At 41.8% G+C, this 21,864-nt stretch overlaps 1 protein-coding gene across 18 annotated transcripts in view; it reads right to left on the minus strand.

Annotated features, from left to right (window-relative positions):
- ME3 (malic enzyme 3) overlaps positions 1–21,864 on the minus strand; it is a 321,404-nt gene that overhangs the window by 227,790 nt on the left and 71,750 nt on the right. The gene's annotated exons all lie outside the window — the stretch shown is intronic.

Raw genomic sequence — 21,864 nt, forward strand, 5'->3', positions numbered from 1 at the left:
ATTCTCTTGGCAGTGTCTTTCACAGACCAGCATTTTCTAGTTTGAATGCTGGGGAGAGAGATGGGGAATAAGATGTCATGGAGTCTCTGACCTGGTCACAGTCAAGCCCTGGAGAGACAATGTTTGCTGGAAGAAGTTGCAGGAACTGTTCTCATAAAAGACACTGTGAGAAAGGGACATAAGCTGCCCCACATTTATCCCAAGATGAGAAGGTGCAAAACATGGTGAAAAACAGATGCTTTTTCTGTGTAGAACTCAGGGTGGCCCTGCTGGAGTGAGGGCTGCTCTGGCACTGGAGCTCCTGGACACACTCAGCTTTCTCATGGGAGGCGCTAGCAACACTGACAAGAGTGATCCCCTGAGTGGCTCCATGGGCGGCAGACATCAAGAAGGAAGGGGCCAGAATCCCCATGGGGGGATTGCGCAGGCCTGCTAATGTGACCCCTGTTGAATTCAAGGCTGATCATAGCTGGGGCAACTCTGGTTAAGTCTTTTATCTATACTGAGTCCCAAATAATGCACGTTTCCTCCTAAAAGTGTAGAAAACTGTGCGGGTAATAAATGAGACCTCAATTATGCTGTTGACAGGCAGCTTCCCCCAGATTTCCTTGGGGAGAGGAAGCCCACAAAGGTGGGGAGAGGAAACCCACAAAGGTAGGGAGCATCAGAGCTCCCTTCATTCCTCCACCACCTCAAAATGATTTCATCCAAAATTATTACAAGCCCTTTGATAGGGAATTACTAACCATAGGGAGATTCAAACCCATATATTGATTATCCTCACCTTAGAGGTGTTGCTATCATCAGCTCTAAAGAAGACTTTAATGAATATCTAATCTTATTCTAACTTTCCTTACAACCACATTGTGAGGAAGATTTTACAACCTTCCCTTTACAGTTGAGAAGGCTAAACAAGAGAGGTTACATAATGTTCCTGAAGTTCCATGGCTATTACTTCATACTCTATTGCTTCTTAAACCAGGAGGCATTTTATAATCAATAAGTATATTTGGTGTGATAATTTTTTTCCTGATGATTTTCTTTGACTAGAGGTATGTGATAAAACCATTTGTATTCTTGCCACTATAGTGCACATCCTCCCAGGACTTTGGTGAGACGGACCTCAGAAAATGTGATGGGGTGTCAGGGGAGTTGTGCAAAAGGAATGGATAAAAAAAGAAAGAGAGTGGCCGGGCGCAGTGGCTCACACCTGTAATCCCAGCACTTTGAGAGGCTGAGGCAGGTAGATCACCTGAGGTTGGGAGTTCAAGACCAGCCTGACCAACATGGAGAAACCCCATCTGTACTAAAAACACAAAATTAGTCAGGCATGATGGTACATGCCTGTAATCCCAGCTACTCAGAAGGCTGAGGCAGGAGAATTGCATGAACCTGGGAGGCGGAAGTTGTAGTGAGCTGAGATCAAGCCATTGTACTCCAGCCTGGGCAACAAGAGTGAAACTCTGTCTCAAAAAAAAAAACAAAAAAAAAAAAACCAAAGAGAGACAGAGAAAAAAAGAGTGAATAAAAGACTCCTTGGCTACTCCCAATTTCCTCTTTGTTTTGTAATTTTGGATCTTTAAAACTTTGAATACTGGACTTCTTTTGTGTTTTTACAAAGTAATAAGGACAACTTACGATAGAAGAGTGCCGGAGACTGGGCACTTTCACCAAATGCCTTTAGGCAGGTGACTGTTCACTGCCTCGGTAAAGACTATGATCACCTTTCCTTGGCCCAGAGCATTCTAGGGAGGCCCAGGTATCTAATTATGACATCATCTTTGTTAATGATCACCGTGGCTTTTAACAACAGTCCACTTCTCTCTACAAGGAGAAATGTTTTTCTTGGCTGACTGCCACCAACTTCTTTTTTATTTGAGGAAAAGGGATGACTTTTTAGCAACTGGTAATTTCAGGGATTACAAAATAATACTTCTTGAAGCTACTTTTCATCCTGAAGCTAATAATAAGGCAACCTCAGATTTACAAGTCTGCAAAGCAGAAATGCAGGCACTGTAGTTGCACCACGGCCTCCAACATAGGACAAGCACAAGACAGTTCACTAGAGCTTAAGGGGGAAGTGTGACAACTTACATTTCTCTACAAAAGAAATGAACTTTGGTAATCGGCACTCAGGTGCTTGTTCTGTGTATGTAAAAAAGTCATAGGGTATATGAGGGGTCCGAAGGTAAGAGTAGGGACTATACAACATGTACAAGTCAGAGGAGTTGAGAAGTTACAGTTTCTGTGTGTCTAGTAAATAGAGTTACAGATTATATTATCTAGTTTTAACAAAACTCTCAATATAGGATAGGCGGCTTTTGAAAAATGGCTGACTCTCACAGTGATATTTTAACCTCATACGCTTGTGGAATTCAGCGAGGACATGCTGGTAGGGACCTGCCTATTATTAGTTTTAAATGTCTCATCTGTTACAGTGCCACTGCTCTGACCTCTCCAAGTCAGGTGTAGTCCCCACCTGCTCTGGATTCTCCCAGGGAAACTTTGGATCTCCTCAAGATCTAACAACCAATGGGTTAATGTCTGGAATAGTAGGAGGCCTCGAGACCGTTCCCTAGCACTAAAGACCTGTGACCATTTTGACTGGTTAGTGCTTATGCTGAATCATTTTAAATCTTTTAACTATCACTCCTGACTTTACCTATTTCATCAGCTTTTAGAATGATCATTACTGGTTCAGCTACTGAACTCTACCCATGGGCTTGGCCCTGCCCAAGTTACCAGGATGAAATTTACTGGCATCGGAGAGAGGATATTTCAATAGCTCCCACCATCAAATGGCAGGGCGCAAAGGCAGCAAGCCCCTTAGATGGTGCTTCTGTTCCAGCCTCCTGCTGTTCAGATGTCCGGGCTTCCCAGTGCCCATTCCTTATGTCTGAGTTTCTCCAGGGTTCAGTCTCCCAGTACTGCTTTGTGATCTGCCTAGTGCCCCTAGACCCAGAGTCCTACTGTGTACCTGACAATCTCTTCTCGTTCATTCAACAAACATCCATGAGCTCCTACTTTAGGCCAGGTCTGCCATGTTAGACACCGGGGATTGTTGAACAGAACAGGTCCTGGTCACTGCCCTCAAGCGTCTACTAGAGGAGACATGTGGGTTAACATACAATAGCAATCCTGGGCCTCTGCCTTGGGCAAGCTGCTTCTCTCACTTATTAAATGAAGTGCTGCCCATTTCATGTGTTGTGGGATTAAATGAAATAATGCAGGTAACATGCTTAGCACAGATATTGGCACATAGGAAGTGCTCAGTGAACACCAGCAGTTCTCCTTATTACTATTAGTATTGTGTTCACGGGACAGGATGGCATAACAGAACTCATGAGCAGATGCTGGAGAGGAGCCTTGAAGGATGGTCCAGAGCTAGTCTGGCAGAAAGGGCTGCAAGCCAGGGGCTGAAGTGACATCACTACATCACAACATAACTGCTTGTCCATGGGCTCAGCCACCATGCTGGCCTTTGCGGCCCTATGTGTTCTCCCCACACGCATTCTGGCTGTTGTGCTTTGACTCACACCAGCACCCCTGTTCCCCATTCTCGGACTGCTTCCTCCTCCCCTGCTTCCAATCCACAGTCAACCACCTGCAACCTCCAGGAGGCCTCCCTGCCTCCACCGTTCCACACAGCTCTCCCCCTTCTCTCAGAGTCAGTGTCACACAGTTTAGCACATGTAATGTGTCTCCTATTTGATTTCTTGAGTTGTAACCACTAGATAATAAACTCAGGGTGGTGGGGAGGCAGATGCTTTGAAGAAGCTAATGCAAGGTTATTGCAAATAATATTATCATCATCCATAATAACAATGATGACCTTTTATTGGACACCCACTAGGTTGGGTCAGGCACTGAGACAGATACTTTACACTCTCATCCTCTGACTTTGGCAGGAAGGCATGATGATTATTATCCCCACTTTGTGGACTAGGAAACTGAGGTTAGAGGGGTAAGTAACTTGCCCAAGGTCACACAGCAAGCTGGTGGGAAAACCAGGAGTAGAACCCAGGCCTAAATATTTCCAAAGTTCTGAGTCTTTCCTCTGAGCTAATCAACAGTTTCAAGACTTGAAAGATTGTAAAAGTTGTTGACTGAATTGGGTTTTTTTTTTATTAGGGATGTGACTTTTTTACCTACAGAGTCAGGTATCTTAGATTTCAGCTACTGTTGAGCATTCCTCTGTATTTGCCTCAGATCAGTCAGCCCATCTGCAGACAGGTATGCCTGCACCTCTGAGTTCATGCACTTGGCCCACGGCACACACACAGCCATGTTTCCTTTTACCAGCATCGTTACTGGAAGGAAGGATTAGCGGACACTGTATAACAGTAAATGTTTTCTGTTCCATACATCATTACGTCATGCTCTGAACTGACTGTTTATGCTATAACTGGCTTCCTCCATCAATCAACCATGGCAGCATAGAGGGTAGGGCTGTGGGCAATTAGCTCTGAGATTGTACAATTTAAGCTGATGAGCTATTAGGGGACCAGAAGGCATTTCCTCCTTCTTGGGCATATTCCTTCTTGACTTTATTTGTTTGGGATTTTTATGGGTTAGGGTGATGTGGATTCTGGTTGGAGACAGGAAGTGGGATTACTGAGGCTGCTGTTCTCTGCACTGAACCCCAGCTTTATGAGGGCCCCTGAGCACACTCCTGAGATGGATATATGGGGATCTTAGAAACACAGCATTGGGAAGTCTCCGCAGACACAGACCTGAGAATGGCCTTCCTTACAGAAATATTTCTGTGATCAGGTGCAATGTTACAGATCCAGAAACACATCATAAATTCCTAAGAGGGGAGTGGAGGATACGCTGCTCATTACTGCCCAGAACCAACCCTAAACAAGCCTAAATCTCAAAGATTGGGCTCTGATGCCATGGGCTGGACTGCCTTCAACCTTCCATGTGTGACATACATAGAAGTCCTTGTTCTGGTTGGGAGATAAGATTCAATTTTCCTTCCATGGGATTCAGCCAGTACATGGAGGTGCTGTGCTCACACAGCCAGCATGGGGGAGTGGGAAGGGAACTGGACAACAAAGGTTCTACATTCAGTTCTTCCCCTGGCTGTGTGATACTAGAGAAATCACTTGACTTCTCTGACTCTGCTGCCTTTACTTGGGTCATTGTGTCAAAGGAGAATGTTAAAATTCTGTGAATTCAAAGATGGGGTTTTAAAAAGTTTTTAAAAGGCTGTGCGTATTGCAGTTTTAAATCTTTTTAGGTTAAAGGTTATAAGCAATTTGGCAATTGCACTTCAGAGTCCCTTCCTGACTCTTTTCCCTGCAAGACAGTAAGTTTTTTGAGGTCAGGGACTCTGTCTCAATGAACTGCATGTTCCTTTTGCCTCACACAGTAACTGATACAGGATAAGTATTCAATAAATAAGTGGATGGATGGATTCATTCATTTCTTCAACAAAAAAGTATTAAGTGTCTTCTGTGTGCTTGGTCCTATTTTAGATCCTGTGGAACCAGCAGTGGAAAGATATAGAAAGTTCCAGTTCTCTGTAGGCTCTAGGTGAGCCATTCCTATAACTAGTTTATGGCAGCCTGCCCTCACTATACCACACTGTGGCTATTGAGCACTTGAAATGTGGCCAGTACAACTGAGAAATTGAATTTTGTATTTCCTTTAATTTTAATTAATTTAAATATAAAGAGTCACATACTGTATTGGACAGTGCAGATCTTTCCCACACTTGGGATCACTCCCAGCCTGGCCTAATGGAAAGCATGGGAACTGCGGACTCAGAATCCTGACTTTGGGTCTGGCTCTGGCCACGTGGTGGAGACACCCTGATCCACCTTGATGCAGAGTGACGGTTTGTTGTGTGGAGTAGGCTGGGGAGGGCAGGGTAAATAGGAGTTAGAGATGAATGTCATGCAAGGGAAAGGCGGGAGCTTGGCAGGGAAGAGCCCTAAGGGCCTGTGACCACACCTAGGAGGCAGCAGGCAGGAGAGGCCTTCAGAGGAGCTTGGGATCCTCGTTCTGGCCAGCCCAGCTCCTCCAGAGAAGGGAAGTTTAATGATGTGAGGCTAAGGGGAAACTTCAGAAGAGGCAGCACAACTTTCACAGTGAGTGATTTTAAAAGTCAAGGATGAGGAAACAACTTAACACAAAATGACTGAATGTAAAATAGAATCAAATAAGATCCAAGGGACAGGAATTCCTATAACAGGTGGAACAAAGAATGAATCTTTCTTCCCAGAAGCCCTCGTGGGTATATACCGGAAACAACTAGTACATGTCATAGATGGGTTTTGTTGCATCCAGTAAAGCTCTGAAATAGTCTACAACCTGGTGTATGAAGGCTCTTATTTGCAGGCAGCCCTGGACAAAATAACTAAAGGGATTTTTTTTTTTTAAACCTCTGGGATACATGTGTAGAGTGTGCAGGTTTGTTACATAGGTATACATGTGCCATGGTTGTTTGCTGCACCTATCAACCCATCATCTAGGCTTCAAGCCCTGATGCATTAGGTATTTCTCCTAATGCTCTCCCTCCCCTTGCCTCCCACCATCCAATAGGCCTTGGTGTATGTCGTTCCCCTCCCTGTGTCCATGTGTTCTCATTGTTCAACTCCCACTTATGACGGAGAACATGCGGTGTTTGGTTTACTGTTCCTGTGTTAGTCTGCCAAGGATGATGGCTTCCAGCTTCATCCATGTCTCTGCAAAGGATGTGATCTCATTTTTTTATGGCTGCACAGTATTCCATCATATATATCTACCACATTTTCTTTATCCAGTCTATCACTGATGAGCATTTGGGTTGGCTCCATGCCTTTGCTATTGTAAATGGTGCTACCATAAACATATGTGTTCATGTGTCTTTATAGTAGAATGATTTATATACCTTTGGGTATATACCAGTAATGGGATTGCTGGGTCAAATGATATTTCTGGTTCTAGATCCTTGAGGAATTGCCACACTGTCTTCCACAACGGTTGAACTAATTTACAATCCCACCAACAGTGTAAAAGTGTTCCTGTTTCTCCATAGCCTCTCCATCATCTATTGTTTCCTGACATTTTAATAGTTGCCATTCTGACTGGCATGAGATGATATCTTATAGAGATGATTTGCATTTCTCTAATGATCAGTGATGTTTAGCTTTTTCTTATATGTTTGTTGGCCGCATAAATGTCTTCTTTTGAGAAGTGTCTGTTCATATCCTTTGCCCACTTTTTAATGGGGTTGGTAGTTTTTCTCTTGTAATTTTGTTTAAGTTCCTTGTAGATTCTGGATATTAAACCTTGGTCAGATGGATAAATTGCAAAAATTTCCTCCCATTCTGTAGGTTGCCTATTCACTCTGATGCCAGTTTCTTTTGCTGTCCAGAAGCTCTTTAGTTTAATTAGATCCCATTTGTCAATTCTGACTTTTGTTGCAATTGCTTTTGGTGTTTTAGTCATAAAGTCTTTGCCCATGCCTATGTCCTGAATGGTATTGCCTAGGTTTTCTTCTAGGGTTTTTATAGTTTTGGGTTTTACATTTTTATATTTTATAGTTTTGGGTCTTTATTTTTTTTGGTGTATATGAATGCTTGTGATTTTTGCACATTGATTTTGGATCCTGAGACTTTGCTAAAGTTGCTTATCAGCTCAAGGAGCTTTTGGTCTGACACACTGAAGTGTTCTAAATATAGAATCATGTCATCTGCAAACTGAGACAATTTGACTTCCTGTCTTCTTATCTGAATATACTTTATTTCTTTCTCTTGTCTGATTGCCCTGGCCAGAACTTCTAATACTACGTTGAATAGGAGTGGTGAGAGAGACCATCCTTGTCTTGTGTCAGTTTTCAAAGGGAATGCTTCCAGGTTTTGCCCATTCGGTATGATATTGGCTATGGGTTTGTCATAAATAGCTCTTATTTTGAGATATGTTCCATCAATACCTAGTTTATTGAGTGTTTTTAACATAAAAGGATGTTGAATTTTATTGAAGGCCTTTTCTGCATCGATTAGATAATCATGTGGTTTTTGAAGTTCTCATGCTGTGTTTTCCAGCTTTGTCAGGTCATTTATATTCCTCTCTAAACCGGTTATTCTAGTTAGCAGGTCCTGGAACATTTTATCAAAGTTCTTAGCTTCTTTCCTTTGGGTTAGAACATGCACCTTTAGCTCAGAGGTGTTTGTTATTACCCACCTTCTGAAGCCTACTTCTGTCAATTCGTCAATCTCTTTCTTCATCCAGTTTTGTGCCCTAGCTGGAGAGGTGTTGAGACCATTTGGAGGAGAAGAGGCATTTTGGCATTTGGAATTTTCAGCTTTTTGCCCTGGTTTTTCCTCATCTTCATGGATTTATCTACCTTTGATCTTTGAGGCTGATGACCTTTGGATGGGGTATTTGTTGGTGGGGGTCTTTTTTGTTGATGTTGTTGTTGTCTTTGCTTTCTGTTTGTTTATTTTTCTTCTAACACTCAGGCTCCTCTTCTGTAGGTCTCCTGCAGTTTGCTGGAGATCCACTCCAAGCTCTGTTCACCTGGGTATCACCAGTGGAGTTTGCAGATCAGCAAAGATTGCTGCCTGCTCCTTCCTCTGGAAGCTTTGTCCCAGAGGGGCACTGGCCTGATGCCAGCCAGAGCTCTCTTTCTGGCAGAGCTCCTATGTGACATATGACTACAGAAGAGTCATAAGTCACAGCAGTCCAGACAACTGCAAAGCTTCCCATGTGGAGGCTTGCTCCTGTAACCTGAGACAAGACTCAGTACGTCAACTTTCTCATAGTCGCTCTTAAAAGGAAGGGACGGGAAAGTTTGTAAAGTCAATAAAACTCTGTGAAACAGCTGCTGACGAAGTTTTCTTTATAAGCCTCTGAGTTTCAAAGGAGGTACCACTTTAAAAAGCCTTCCATGTGAAGGTATCTGAAAGTTCCAAGGCTGTTCACTCCATTTTCTGTGAACACTGGCAGCATGCAACCCTGACAGGGTGTCTAGCCTGGGCAGGGGCCAACTTGTTCTCAGATGCAGCAAGGTGTGGGTATGGACACAGCCTGCTTTCAGTGCATGTGAAGCAGTCATAGTAAAAAGGCATCACTCTCTGCCCTTGAAACATATCTCAAGGTCTTCATACAGCTTCTTCTAACATTTTAAAAATATGCTTCTAATAACTGTTGGGCCAATGCATTAAACAGCCATCGGAGATAAAACCCTTTGAAAAATGTGCTCCGGGGTCAACTCCCCATGTTTGCTGTCACCTCCATGCCAGGTAAGCTTCTGGTTCCAAGTTTCTAGGATAAATGTGGCAAAGATGTAGAGGGTCCACTTTAGCTAATGTTCTTACCCTTTTGTCACATTACGAAAGGGAGTTATTTCTATAGACCTTGGTTTTACCTGTTTGGGAAATGGGAATAATATGTACCTCATCTACTTCACAGAGATGTAGATGATTCAGCAAGGATAATGTGCAAGGAAGTGATTTGGAATATAAATATTAAAGGTATTAACAGTGATAGTAATAACTAATGTAGCATCATTGCCCCTTTCTCTGAGGTAAGAATAAACTTGGGACTGTTGGCAATCATTTCTGAGAGGCCTTGGTTGCCTTTTAGAGGAGACAGAGATGAAGTGGATCATGTGCTCCCCACCAGGTTGGATGCAGTGACTCACGCTCCCTCAGAGCTTCATGCACACCTCTACCAGGCTTCAACATATTGCCTTGCAACTATCTATTCATGAGTCTGTTCTCCGTGAAGACAGGGCCATGACTTGGTCTTATTCATTTTTGCAACCCCAACAAAATGCTAGTACATAGGTACTTTATAGCATGTGTTAAATAAATGAACAAATGAATGAAAGTCTGTGAGTTCCACTTTACCAAGAAAGTTGGTGTAGAGGGCCCTTAGTGGTTCATAAAGTGGAGTGTGAAATTGTAAGTAAGAGCTGGGCTTTGGAATCAGGCAGTTCTGGGTCTGAAAGTCTGCAACTTCTAGCTTTGTGACATTGGGCATATCGTTTAACTCTTGAACAGCAGTTTGCTCATCGACAAAGCTGGAATAATAATACCTGCCTCAAATGCTAATTTATGATGATTATATGTAATCAGATATGTGAAGTCTCCAGCACAAAGTACTCAGTGAGTGGTAGGTAGCTAATATCATTATTTGTTCCTTAAAAATAAAGGAGAGGATATAATTAATTCTCTGTGAGAAGCTTAGAGGAAAGTGGATGGGGGAGGAGGGTAACCAAGGCTTTTTGGAGGAGGTGACAGGAGGTAACTAAAGAGAGGAGGCCAAGAGAAGCTGCCACACACATCTTAATGATAGTAACATGCACTGCCGCCTCCCCTCTGCCTCGGTGCACTTCAAACCTTTGGAGGTGAGGGGAGGCCAAGGTAGAGAGAGGAACAGTGTCCATCCCCAGCACCCAGCCTCTCCTGTCCACTCTGCTTCCATTCACCCTACCCTCCTGGGGCCTTCTGCAGCTGAAATCTCAGAGTGGGGCTCAGGAGAACCACTTCTTCCATGTGCTGCCTGCCTGAGCAAGCTCAGGGCAGATCAGCTCTTGCACTGTCCCCTGCAGTACTGACTTATTTGCTGGTCCCATTTCCTTCCTTTATGTGCCCTTCCTGGAGATACTGGTAAGAGCCTTTCTGTCCTCTCTGGTTTGCTGCACCACTGCTGCGTGCCCCTCAGCGTGGGCCCAGCCTGAAGTCCCCCTCAGCTACATTTCTTGCTGTGTGCTTCTTCATTCAGGGCTCACGTTTGGTTCTGCCTGGTAGACTAAGGGCCCCAGCCTGGCAGATAAACCATCAGAAGCACTTGAAAGCATCCCCAGAAACTGATAGTTATGCTGGGGAATCAGAGAACGTATATCTTTTTAAATTCCCTTAGTTGGCTCTGATTCTATTCAGATTTGGAAACTGCTAGGCTGCATCTTTTCTTTACCTGAACGTTAAGCTCATTATGCTCCAAACCTAATTCTGCCATCTTTCCTTTCAAATAATCAGCCAAGTCCCCTGGATTCCTGCTGTGGAAGAAGTAGGATGGAAAGCTTCTTATCCCACCACTCTTTGGGCAGGATTTCCCCCTCCCCTGTTCCCATTCTAAAGCCTGTTTTTACCTTCAATGGACACAACTGTGCTTTAGGACACAAGCAAATTACCCAATATCATTTAGAGAAACAAGGTTACTCAGACAGCACTGAGTCCATTTTGATCCAGGTCATTGCCAAAGAGATTGCACAGATAGGGGATAAGAAAAGCAAAGCTGAGGAGGGCCTTGGGGCCACATGCACATACCTGCTAGGGTCCTCACAGTACCCTGCTGAATGAGAATGAGAAGACTGCCAATCCCAACCTTGGATTTCTGGAGGTTCAGGCTGCTTTCCTAAACACTGTCTTCCTCCATGGAAGAGTGAAAGTTCTGTAGCCTGTTTATTCATTCACTTGTTTGTTCAACAAATGTCGGTTGCCTCCTCCGTGCTGGGTGCCTTACCACTACTTTCCTCACACAGCTCCTAAAACCCCACTTGGCACAGTGTTGGTATTAAGTTGGTGCCTCCTGCAGCATATTAACCAAAATGAAGAATTTCCCATTCCTGGGGAAGTGAAAGGAATCATAACTTTTTAAAAAAAGAGCTCATTTTTATATTCTATGTTATTTACTTAAGTGCTTTATAAAAATAAAATTCATTACACAAGTGTCTATATGCCTTGCCCAATATCTTTGCCAATGATACATAATTTCTTGCATATTTTTACTGCTTCATTGTTTCTAAAATGCTCTTATATGGCTTACGTCATTTGATCCTAGACAGGCTGGTTTTATTATCCCCATTTATAGGAGAATATACTGAGGCTTAGATGGGTCAATGACTTGTCAAGGGTGTGTGGCTAGTAAATGCCATACAAATACATGCGAGAATAATGGCTATTTCAATTGTTTTGCTATTGAAAGACTAGTTTTTGCAAAGTTGTTGGATAAGAACCAGCATGGAAGGGATTCCATTTCTCTTCAAGAGAAATTCCATATCTACTCCTGAAATACTTGGTGACTTTAAGATTTTGTCCATCCCGACTGAACAAGGGAACAGAGGTGGATAATTGGAAAGATTATGAATCACTCTCTTGGCAAAATTCCCTGTTAGTCTGAATGTTTCATGACCCTCTCCTCCCAAGAGACTATTATTTAAAATTTAAATAATATTGTTCTTGGCACCCTAATGGCCCTCTGAGTCAGCTGGACCTCAACAGGGTAATAGCAGAGGAAGGTTACAGGCAGGGAAGCAGCTGAGAACAAGGGAAGTAGCCTCTTTCCTGCAGCAACACAACAGCACTTTGATGGGCTCAGCTTGGGAAGACTGGGTCAAAAGATGAACTATGACCAGAAGGAAGAAAACAAACAGACACACTTTGGGAGGGTCTCAGAATAGGCACTGTACATGCACTTCTGATGCGTGCGAATAAATGGGCGGGGTGCCAGAACTGGACACGAGACAACCAAGGACAAGCTCATCTGACAGGGCAATTGTCTAGCAGAAGGCTGTTAACCTGTTCCAGCCCTAATATGAACCAAATCCTCATTCTCCTGGGCTTCAGTCTCAACTCTGCCACCTAATCAGGTGAACCAGGAAGGAAGTCATTTTTCCCTGAAGAACGTGGACCACTGTGGTGCACAGGAGATCACAGCGATCAGTCACCCTCTCTGTCTTGACACCAAGAAGCAGGAGTTCCAAAATCCAGAGGCCATTTTGGACTGAGTTTATAACAACTGTTTACACTTCACTGCTTTGTTAGGGTCTACAAAGCAGTTTTATTTGCTATGATAGTAGTTCTGAAACCTTGCTACTCATTAGAACCACTGCCCTATGTGGTAGCTGTGAAAGTATCATTCCCATTTTGCAGATAGGAAAGTTGAGGCTAAGAGAATTCGATGATTTGCCTAAAATCATGGCCCTAGCAAGTTCCAGAAATGAGACTTGAATTTGGAGTTCTATTTCACCTTGTTGGCTCATTAATTCATTCATATTAAATGAAATATTCATTTAACAAGTATGTTTTGAGTAGCAGGTATGTACTAGGCATTAGATATACATTAAGAGACTAAATATATGTAGCCCCTGACTTCACTGAGTTTCGGTCTAATGATCTTTCCATTTGAACCAGTATTCTTTATACTCTTTCATATTTCAGAATTAATTTCAAATTATGTAGGCTGGGTTAGTGCCCAGCAGGCTCAATGCTCAGCAGAATAGCACAAGTGGTACATTTACTAGAGTTCAGGTGTGCAGGTCCAAACTGCAGTCGGCCACAGAGAAGGGAGATCAGGCCTTGAAGGTGGTGTTCCTGGCTTCAAATAGTGTCTCTGCTCCAACTGGCCATGTGATCACGAGGAACTTTCTAAAGTTCTCTCTCTGTTCTCAGTGTCCTCAGTGAGGGACTGAAGATTGTAATAGCCAAGCTCCCTGAGTATCATGTGTCTGGCTACATCTGAGGCACTCACTAAACACAGCTGTGACCAGGTCATTACTAGATGCTGAGTACTGTGGAGAACAACCGATTCATGAACCTGGTGTTTCTGAGAGGCACAGCAGCCTAGGGATGCCCTTAGAATTTCTTGCCCTGTTTATTCCTCCTCCTTTAATCTCTATCCTCAATCCATTCTATTCATTTTCCTTAATAATCACAGTTTGGGTACCACTTATTTGGAATTTAAGGATAGGTGGTTGATAAATTTTAGCTGGTGATAGTGACTTAATGCAGATCTAAAATTAATAGAGAAACTCACAGGTGACTGGATTTCAAGTTAGAAGTTCAACTACTGGGAATGCTTTTTGAATGGCATTTCCATTTTTTATTAGACTTATATTAAAAGAAAGTGAAAAGAAAATATGGAACCCTTGGAACTTCAAACTTTTGAGTTTTCCTTCTTTCCAGTGCTTAGCTGATACAATCAACATTGAGGTGTTTTCTTTGTCCCTTTCTGAGATAGAATCTAATTCTTGCACTTATGAATTTGAGAATCTTTAAAAATATTTTTCTCATTTCATGAACATGATTAGCTCTAGAATCTATATGTTTAGGGGCTACATGCACCTTGTCAAATTGCTCTTTTCCATTCTCGGTTTCTGGAAAGGTCGTTGGAATTCCTGTAAGTGTGGCTCTGCTGTTCTAGATTGACATTGTCGACCCTGAAGGAAGTGATGTTGACATTCACAGAGACCTGCAGAGTGACCTCTCCTCCAAATGCCTCAAAATAAATGACGGCATGCCTGAGACTACATTTAGTGCCATTTGGCTACCAGGTTCTTCTAAAACCTATATCTTGTGGTAAGTAAAGTCAATATTTAAAGTCTCTTTTTAATTACCTACTAATAGCTTATTCTAAATTAATGCTGATTGACTAAATACATGACTGAATGATTGATTGGGTCATCATTGAATAGTGTGGAAATTTTAATTTGTTTTTATAGATGAATGCTCAATTTGTGGGTCTGTATTTTATAACTTACATTAATAAAGATATTAACACTATTCTTCAGTCTTACTATCAAATACTCTTGTGGTAGGTATAGAATGAACTAAGGCACTATTTCAGTTTTGTTCTTCTGCCATATCCCTACGAAATAGGAAACCTACCCAAGATTATACAGTTAATAAGTAGTAGAGCTGGAATGTAAACCCAGGTGTGTGTGCCTCTGACCACTGCCATCCATACTGGCCACTGAAGTCCATTTGTGTAAAATAATCATTATTTTGCACAAATTTTAAGCACTGCATTCTTTGTTGTGATTTTGGACATTTTGCAACCACCTTTGTCAGCCACACTAGAGACAAGGTTTGATCAGTCTACCAAAGTAGGTGTTTCCTGGTCAGCCTTATCCCACAATATCCCAGCTTTTAACCTTGGATACCTTCTCTAGAGGAAAAGGGGGAAGCACACAACAACATTTAAATGTTCTCTTCCAAAAGGTGGGAATGACAAAGTCTGGGAGTTGAAGTGAAATATTCTCCCCAGGAGAATAAAATACAGCAGTGTTTGTCAAACTCAATCCAACTCTGGCTGTGAAATAGTAAGGAGAAACCAACATCTAAAAAAATAATATAGACTTAAGTAGAAAATATCAGGTTGCCTCACATTTAATAAAAGTACTGTTTTGCTAAACTTTGGCTTAATTGCATATGTATGTGTGTATATACACATGCATCCATGTGTAATATGTATGTGTGTGTACTAGCTTGTGGTATAAAGTGTACTTTTAATGATGGGTTGTGATTTAAACATTTTGAGGAATACTGTAGCATAGGATAATGATTATGAGTGATGGATCAGACTGCCAACGTTTGAATGTCAACTCTGACCCTTACTAGGTGCATGGCCTAGGTAGGTATATTTTAACTTTTCAAGTTTCAGTTTTCTCTCCTAGGAAAAAAAAATAACTCATAATGTGTGTAAAGTGTGCAACAGAGTACCTGATGCTTAGAAAGGACTCACTAAATTAATGTCAACTATTGCGTTTTAGTGAAGCAGTTTGGGCAAAAAGTTGATGGCAAGCAAGAGCAATGCTTTGCATTATGGCCTCAGAATCATTTTAATTCCAGATGCATACATTTATCTGCTTGCTGGCCATCCTCACATACATGTCTCAGAGGCATGTCAAACACCACATGCCCCAAACCAAACTCATCTTAAGCACTCCTGCATTCCCTACTCAACGATGGTACCACCAGCTACCCAGTAACCCAGTGAAAACTGGAGAGTCACCCTGGATTCCTCACCACTCAACCTATATATGCAGTCAAGTCATTAATAAGTTCAGTGATTTTCTCTCTCCTGCATAGTTCTAATTTCCTCCTCTGTTATCCATCCTCCTCATAATCCCTGTTCTTTCCAATATTGAAATCACACCTTGTCTGTTATTAAACTAAAATCCTGCAACTCCTGAATTCTAGTCTTCACTCCCACTGTTCTGCCCCTGGAATACACATTTTAGAACTTCTGCCAGACTGCCATTTTCCAAAAACCAAATCTGATCATTTTCTTGCTAACTCAAAACATCTTTAGCAAAGCCTGCAAGGCTCTTCATAAGCTGTGCATCATTTTTGGCTTTGCCACCAGCCACTCTTCCACAGGTGGCCTTTAATATAGCAAACGATACCGTTCCCAGAAGAAGCAGGCATTTTCATAGCTCTTTGTGTGCATGTGGTAGTTCCTCTGTTGGGAATGGCCTTCTGTGCCCATCTGCTGCTAATCAGTATAGTGGATTAGAGGATGAAGAAGACATTGATTCAAACTTACATTTAAAATTAAAAATTCAGTGTGCATCAGGAGCACCTTAGTTGGTGGGTTAAAATCCAAGTCCTTGGCCCCTACCTGTAAATGTTGATTCCAGGGCTTTTTGCCTGCACCCCTGGTGATTATGGGAAACTGCACCAGAAGAAAGATAAAAGTTCTGTACAAATGCTAATCCTTAACACACATGCAGGAGTAGAGGTAACAACCTTGTCCTTGGGAAATATCTCAATAGAAATTCAATTTGGAGCATTTCCTAAGGGGAGTGGATAAGTGCTGACTTATTAGTAAAGATGGGTCTTTTTAAATGAGTAGCAATGACAAGAAGGAAAAATACTGCTACTTAATGTAATTATCTATTAATGTTATTGCCTTAAAATATAAAAACTGCATAGTGCTAAAGTACAATGATGGCACGGATCCGACACTGTTGTAGTGAGATCTCTTTACCCTAGTTGAAAACCCCACAGGAGTCCTGTCACTGGCTAACTTTATAACAAAGAGAAAATCAGTTGCCTCACCTACAGACAACACAGAGGCCCAGTTGTTTCCACCGAGTCTGAAACAAAAGGCTTTCTCTGTATTTTCCACAGTAAGAAAAAAAAAAAAAAAGACGACGAACAGAAGCTTCCAGTTAAGTATCTGGGCATTAGTGGCAGTTAAAACTTGGTGAGAAACCAAGATCAGAGGCTGGCTTTTTATTGGGAACAAATTTCTAAAGCATTTTTATGGCTGAAAGTTAATGCAAACCAGATAACCCAAGGCTTACAGATAAGGATCTTAGAAAGGGTTATCTGTCTCTTTTGAGCTATCCACCATCAGACCCACCCTGCTTGCTCAGCCTAATCATTCATTCATTCATTCATTCATTCATTCATTCATTCATTCATTCCCTCTTTCATTTAATGAGCACAGACTGTGTGAAATACATAGTGCTAGGTATAGGTGGAAAGAAAGATGATGAAGCCTAAATCTCACATTCCATTAGGGGGAGTTGACACAGAAGATATTAGGTTGATGCAAAAGTAATTGTGGGTTTTGCCATTAAAAGTAATGCAAAAACTGCAATTACTTTTGCACCAACCTAATACAAGCTGTAGTGATTTGTCATTCAAACAAAAATGGTCATCAAACAAAATGATGCTATTCATTCCTCAAAAATTTGTAGAGCACCTACTTTGTATAATGAAGTATGTCTGGCAGTGGTTGTTAGCTGGGAAAAACAAAGGTTCATTTTCTAATAGTAAAGACAGCTATTAAATAAATAATCACCCAATTAATTAATTCATTCAAAGAAATACTACAAAGCAGGTGCAGAGGATGCTATTAAGGGACATAAGGAACTCCAGGAGTCCTGAGGTCATTTTTTTGTGTTGGGAATGGTATGTGATTAGAAGAGACTTCTCTGAGGAAGCAATATCCAAAATGAGATATGACAGATAAATAAAGAGTTAATTGTCTTCAACAATGGTATTGAGAAAACTGTATATCCACATGTAAAATAATGAAATTAACCCTTATCTTATATTCAAAAATGGATTACAGACTTAAAATGTAAGACCTGAAACTACAAAATTCCTAGAAGTAAACATAGGGGAAAAACTTTATGACATTGGACTTGGCAATGATTTTATAGATACAATATCAAAAGCACAGGCAAAAACAGTAAAAATAAAGAAGTGGGACTGTATCAAACTAAAATGCCTCTGCACAGCAAAGAAAACAATTCACAGCATGAAAATGCAACCTTACAGAATGGGAAAAAGTATTTGGAAATCATATATTTGATAAGGGGTTAATTTCCAAAATATATAAGGAACTCTTACAACTCAATGGCAACCCCCCCACCCAATAACCTGATTATAAAATGGGCTAAGGACCTGAATAGACATGTTCCCAGAGAAGACGCAAATATCCAACAGGTACATGAAAAGATGCTCAACATCACTAATCATTAGGAAATGCAAATTAAAACCACAACGTGATATTACCTCACCTCTGTTAGAGCGGATATTATCAAAACAAAAGGTAACAAGTGTTGGTGAGGCTATGGAAAAAATGAAACCCTTGTACACTGTTGATAGGAGTGTAAAATGGTAGTAACCACCATGGAAAACAGTATGGAGGTTCCTTGAAAAATTAAAAATGGAACTACCATATGATCCAGCAATGCCACTTCTGAGTATTTAACCAGAATAATTAAAATCAAGATCTCAAAGAGATATTAGCACTATTCACAACAGCCAAGATGTGGAAAGGATCTAAATGTCCCTTGACAGATAAATGGAGGAAAAAAGGGCTTATACATAAAATGGAATATTATTCAGCCTTAAAAATATGGAATGCCTGCAATATACAACAATATGGATGAATCTTGAGGACATTATGCTAAACGCAATGACGCAGTCACAGAGGGACAAATACTGCATGATTCCACTTATATGAGATATCTAAAATAATCCTACTCATAGAAGCAAATAATAAAATGGTTTCCAGGGATTAGGGGTAGGAGGAAATGGGAAGTTTCTAATCAATGGGTATACAATTTCAGTTATGAAAAATGAAGTTCTAGAGATCTGCTATATAACATTGTGTCTACAGATAACAATACTATATTATACACTTAAAAATCTGTTAAGAGGGTAGAGCTCATGGCAAATGTTCTCACCACAGTGAAAAAAAAACTGTGATAAAGACTAATAAAATATCTTCAAACAAAACAACAAAAAAGTTAATTAGGTCAAGTGGTGGTGCTCGAGGTGGGGGTGGGGTTGAGCAACTTTCTAGGCAAAGAAACACCTCGTTCAATGCTTGGAAAAGGGAAGGTGCACAGACAGGACCAAGACAGTGCAGTGTGCTGGTGACTTTGCTGAGGACTTAGGTTTTCAGCCACAGGGCAATGAGAAACTACTGAAATTTTTGAACAGAAGAGGCATAATTAAATCTGTGTTCTTTAGAAAAGATCATTTTGGCTGCAGTGAGGACAATTTTTGGAAGAGTCCAAGAATGTGCTGATAAATTAGGAGTTTCCTGCAATGGTCCAGTTAAGAAGCAATGGTAGCTTGTGCTAGGATGGTGGAATGCAGATGGAGAGAAGGAGGATAAGAGATACATGCGGGGAAAAATGCACAGGATCTGGTGATAGATGAGATTTGGGGGTCGAGTGAGGAAAAGGGGTCAAGGATCACTGCCATCACAACTGGGTGAATGGTTGTGGGGTTCACTGAAACGCGACACTAATGTGAGGACCAGGACTGGTTTTGGGTGGGAGTGGAAGGAGAGGAGCGCATCTCAAGTTTTACTTTATATACATTGAGTTTTCCTTTGAGACATTTATCTGGAGGTGTCAGTGGACAGTTGCATATCTATAAGTCTGGGTCTTAGAGGGTAAAGAAATAAGTTGAAAATGGTGAACAAAAAGATGGCAATTGAAACCGTAATGGGGATGTATGTGTTACTCTATGGAGAGAGCTTAGATCAAAAACAGAGCCTGGCCTGAGCTTTGAGAAGCTCCAGCTTTTGAAGGCTGGATAAAGGAGGAGACTGAGATGGAACAGTGGACAGGAAGAAGAAGAACGATAAGATGGGTTGTCGCCAGGTTACAAAGGAGGATGTGTTTCAGGAAGGAAGGCGTGACCAACACTGCTGAGTTGCTCTGAAAGGTCAAATCATTTGGATGACTGAAAATCATCTACTGGATTTGGAAAAGTGAGGTTCTCCGTAACCCAGTGAAGAGTTGATGGAGTTATACTGGAGTGGTTTGAGGAAAGTTGTGACAAAATGGAAACAGCAAATGCACAAAACTTTTTCAAAAAGCTTGGCTACTAAAGGGGGTAGTTTAAGGTGGAGATATATGAGCATGTTTAAATGCTTATGGGATGGAATCCTCACAGGTATAGGAGCAAACAGTTTATGGTGTTGTCAGGAAAAGTGGGAATGATGGCCTATGGAACCCAAGCTGGGTTGGATTAGGTTAGTGGATAGGAGTAATGGCTGGAGTAAGTGAATGGGAAAATGTAAAGTGGAGGGCTGAGTAGGATTGGAGACTGTGGCGGGGTCTGAGGGCATAGCTGACCCAGCAGCATCTCTGGTCGACAGTGTGTTGTTAGAATCACTGATTTCTGACATGGTGGAATTTCACAAGATGCCAAGGTCCATCTGGGAGAAGCTGAGGAAAGGTATTCCAGTTAGTCAAGACTAGGGTGTTGGAGGAGCCAACATATTGATGCTGAAGTCACCCAGGGTGATGGCAAGACTGGGTGGAGAAGGTCTATAAGCTGGTGCCAAAGTCCTGAATAATTGAAAGGTGGCAAATGACAGTGATGAAAAGGACAAAAGGTCAATATCTCTAAATGGCACAACTCTTCAAATAGGAGTAGAAAAACAGATTTTGTTGTGGTGGTGGCTGTTTTTCTAAATAAGAGGATGGGGGAATACAGCTCTGAAAATGGTTTTAGGGAAAGAAAGGATACCTAGCTGTGTCCTGACTTGGGAGTTGAAGAGTGAAACGATAACCTCCATAAGAGAGGGGTTTGGATGAAGCAGTCACTCAGGGTAAGGGTAGGTTTTAGTTGATACACAGAGTTGGATAGAACTTGTGAAAATAACTGAAGATATAACAGAAAAGTGTTCCTAAAAGCCAAGTAAAATGGGGTGGAGAATGGAAGTGGCAAGGATGTGCAGATCTGAATGTCTGACAGAGAAATAGATGCAAATAAAGAATGAGTCAAGAGTGTGAAGAATGGGACTAACTGCTTAGGGTTACAAAGGAGGTAGATGGAAAGGTTTTGCAAAGGAGGTCTTAGCTGAGCTGAGATCAAGTAGAAGTTCTGCTGATGAGCAAAGGAGGAGAAAAGCATCCAAGTAGAAGAATCAGTAGGCACAAAGATGCGGAGGCCCAGGAGGCACGCGGCTTGAGGCCAGTGCAGTTTGCTTCAGAATGGCTGCTCTGCAGACTCCCAGAGGACCAGTGGTAAAGGAGGAGGTCTTTCCCTGAGACCATTTTCATCAGGCCTGGGCGGGCATGATGCAGGCAGGCACAGGTCAAGGAGAGCTTTGGTGTCCAGCTGGGGAGCCTTGTGGCTTAGGGGTGGACTTTTAAGCAGGGCCGAGATGTGATTGTCATTGTTCCAGATGGGTGGGTCTCTTCGCTTTCCTCATGGCCCCACCATGCTGTGCTCACACGATCGCTGTGATGTGCAACCCTCTGGGTAAATCTTACTCACCCCTGAGGCCTAACTCAAGTCTTACCCCTGGAATAAAGCCCTTCATGACTACTGTAGCCCACACCTTCCTCATTTCCCCCAAATGTTTTTATTCTTCCAGTTAGAATCACACTTCAAAAGAAAGACAGTGGAAAAAGTTGTCATTCATGGTTTGTGTTAGCAAGCATCCTCCCCACCTAGCTAGAGAGAAACCTGGTAGGACATAAAATTACTGTAATTAAGGGAGAATAACCGGTCTCTCTCATTTAGTAAGATAACAGAACACAAATTGAGTTACTCTTAGAACAACAGAAAATAAAGGATTTCCTTCTTTTTTCTTTTCACTGCCAAAAATGAGTGCCTTCTGGCTCAAGTATAAATAAGGGTTCTGTTTGAAAGT

The sequence above is a fragment of the Macaca fascicularis genome, chromosome 14 (genome assembly GCF_037993035.2).
Source record: "Macaca fascicularis isolate 582-1 chromosome 14, T2T-MFA8v1.1".
In the NCBI taxonomy this organism is placed as follows: domain Eukaryota; kingdom Metazoa; phylum Chordata; class Mammalia; order Primates; family Cercopithecidae; genus Macaca; species Macaca fascicularis.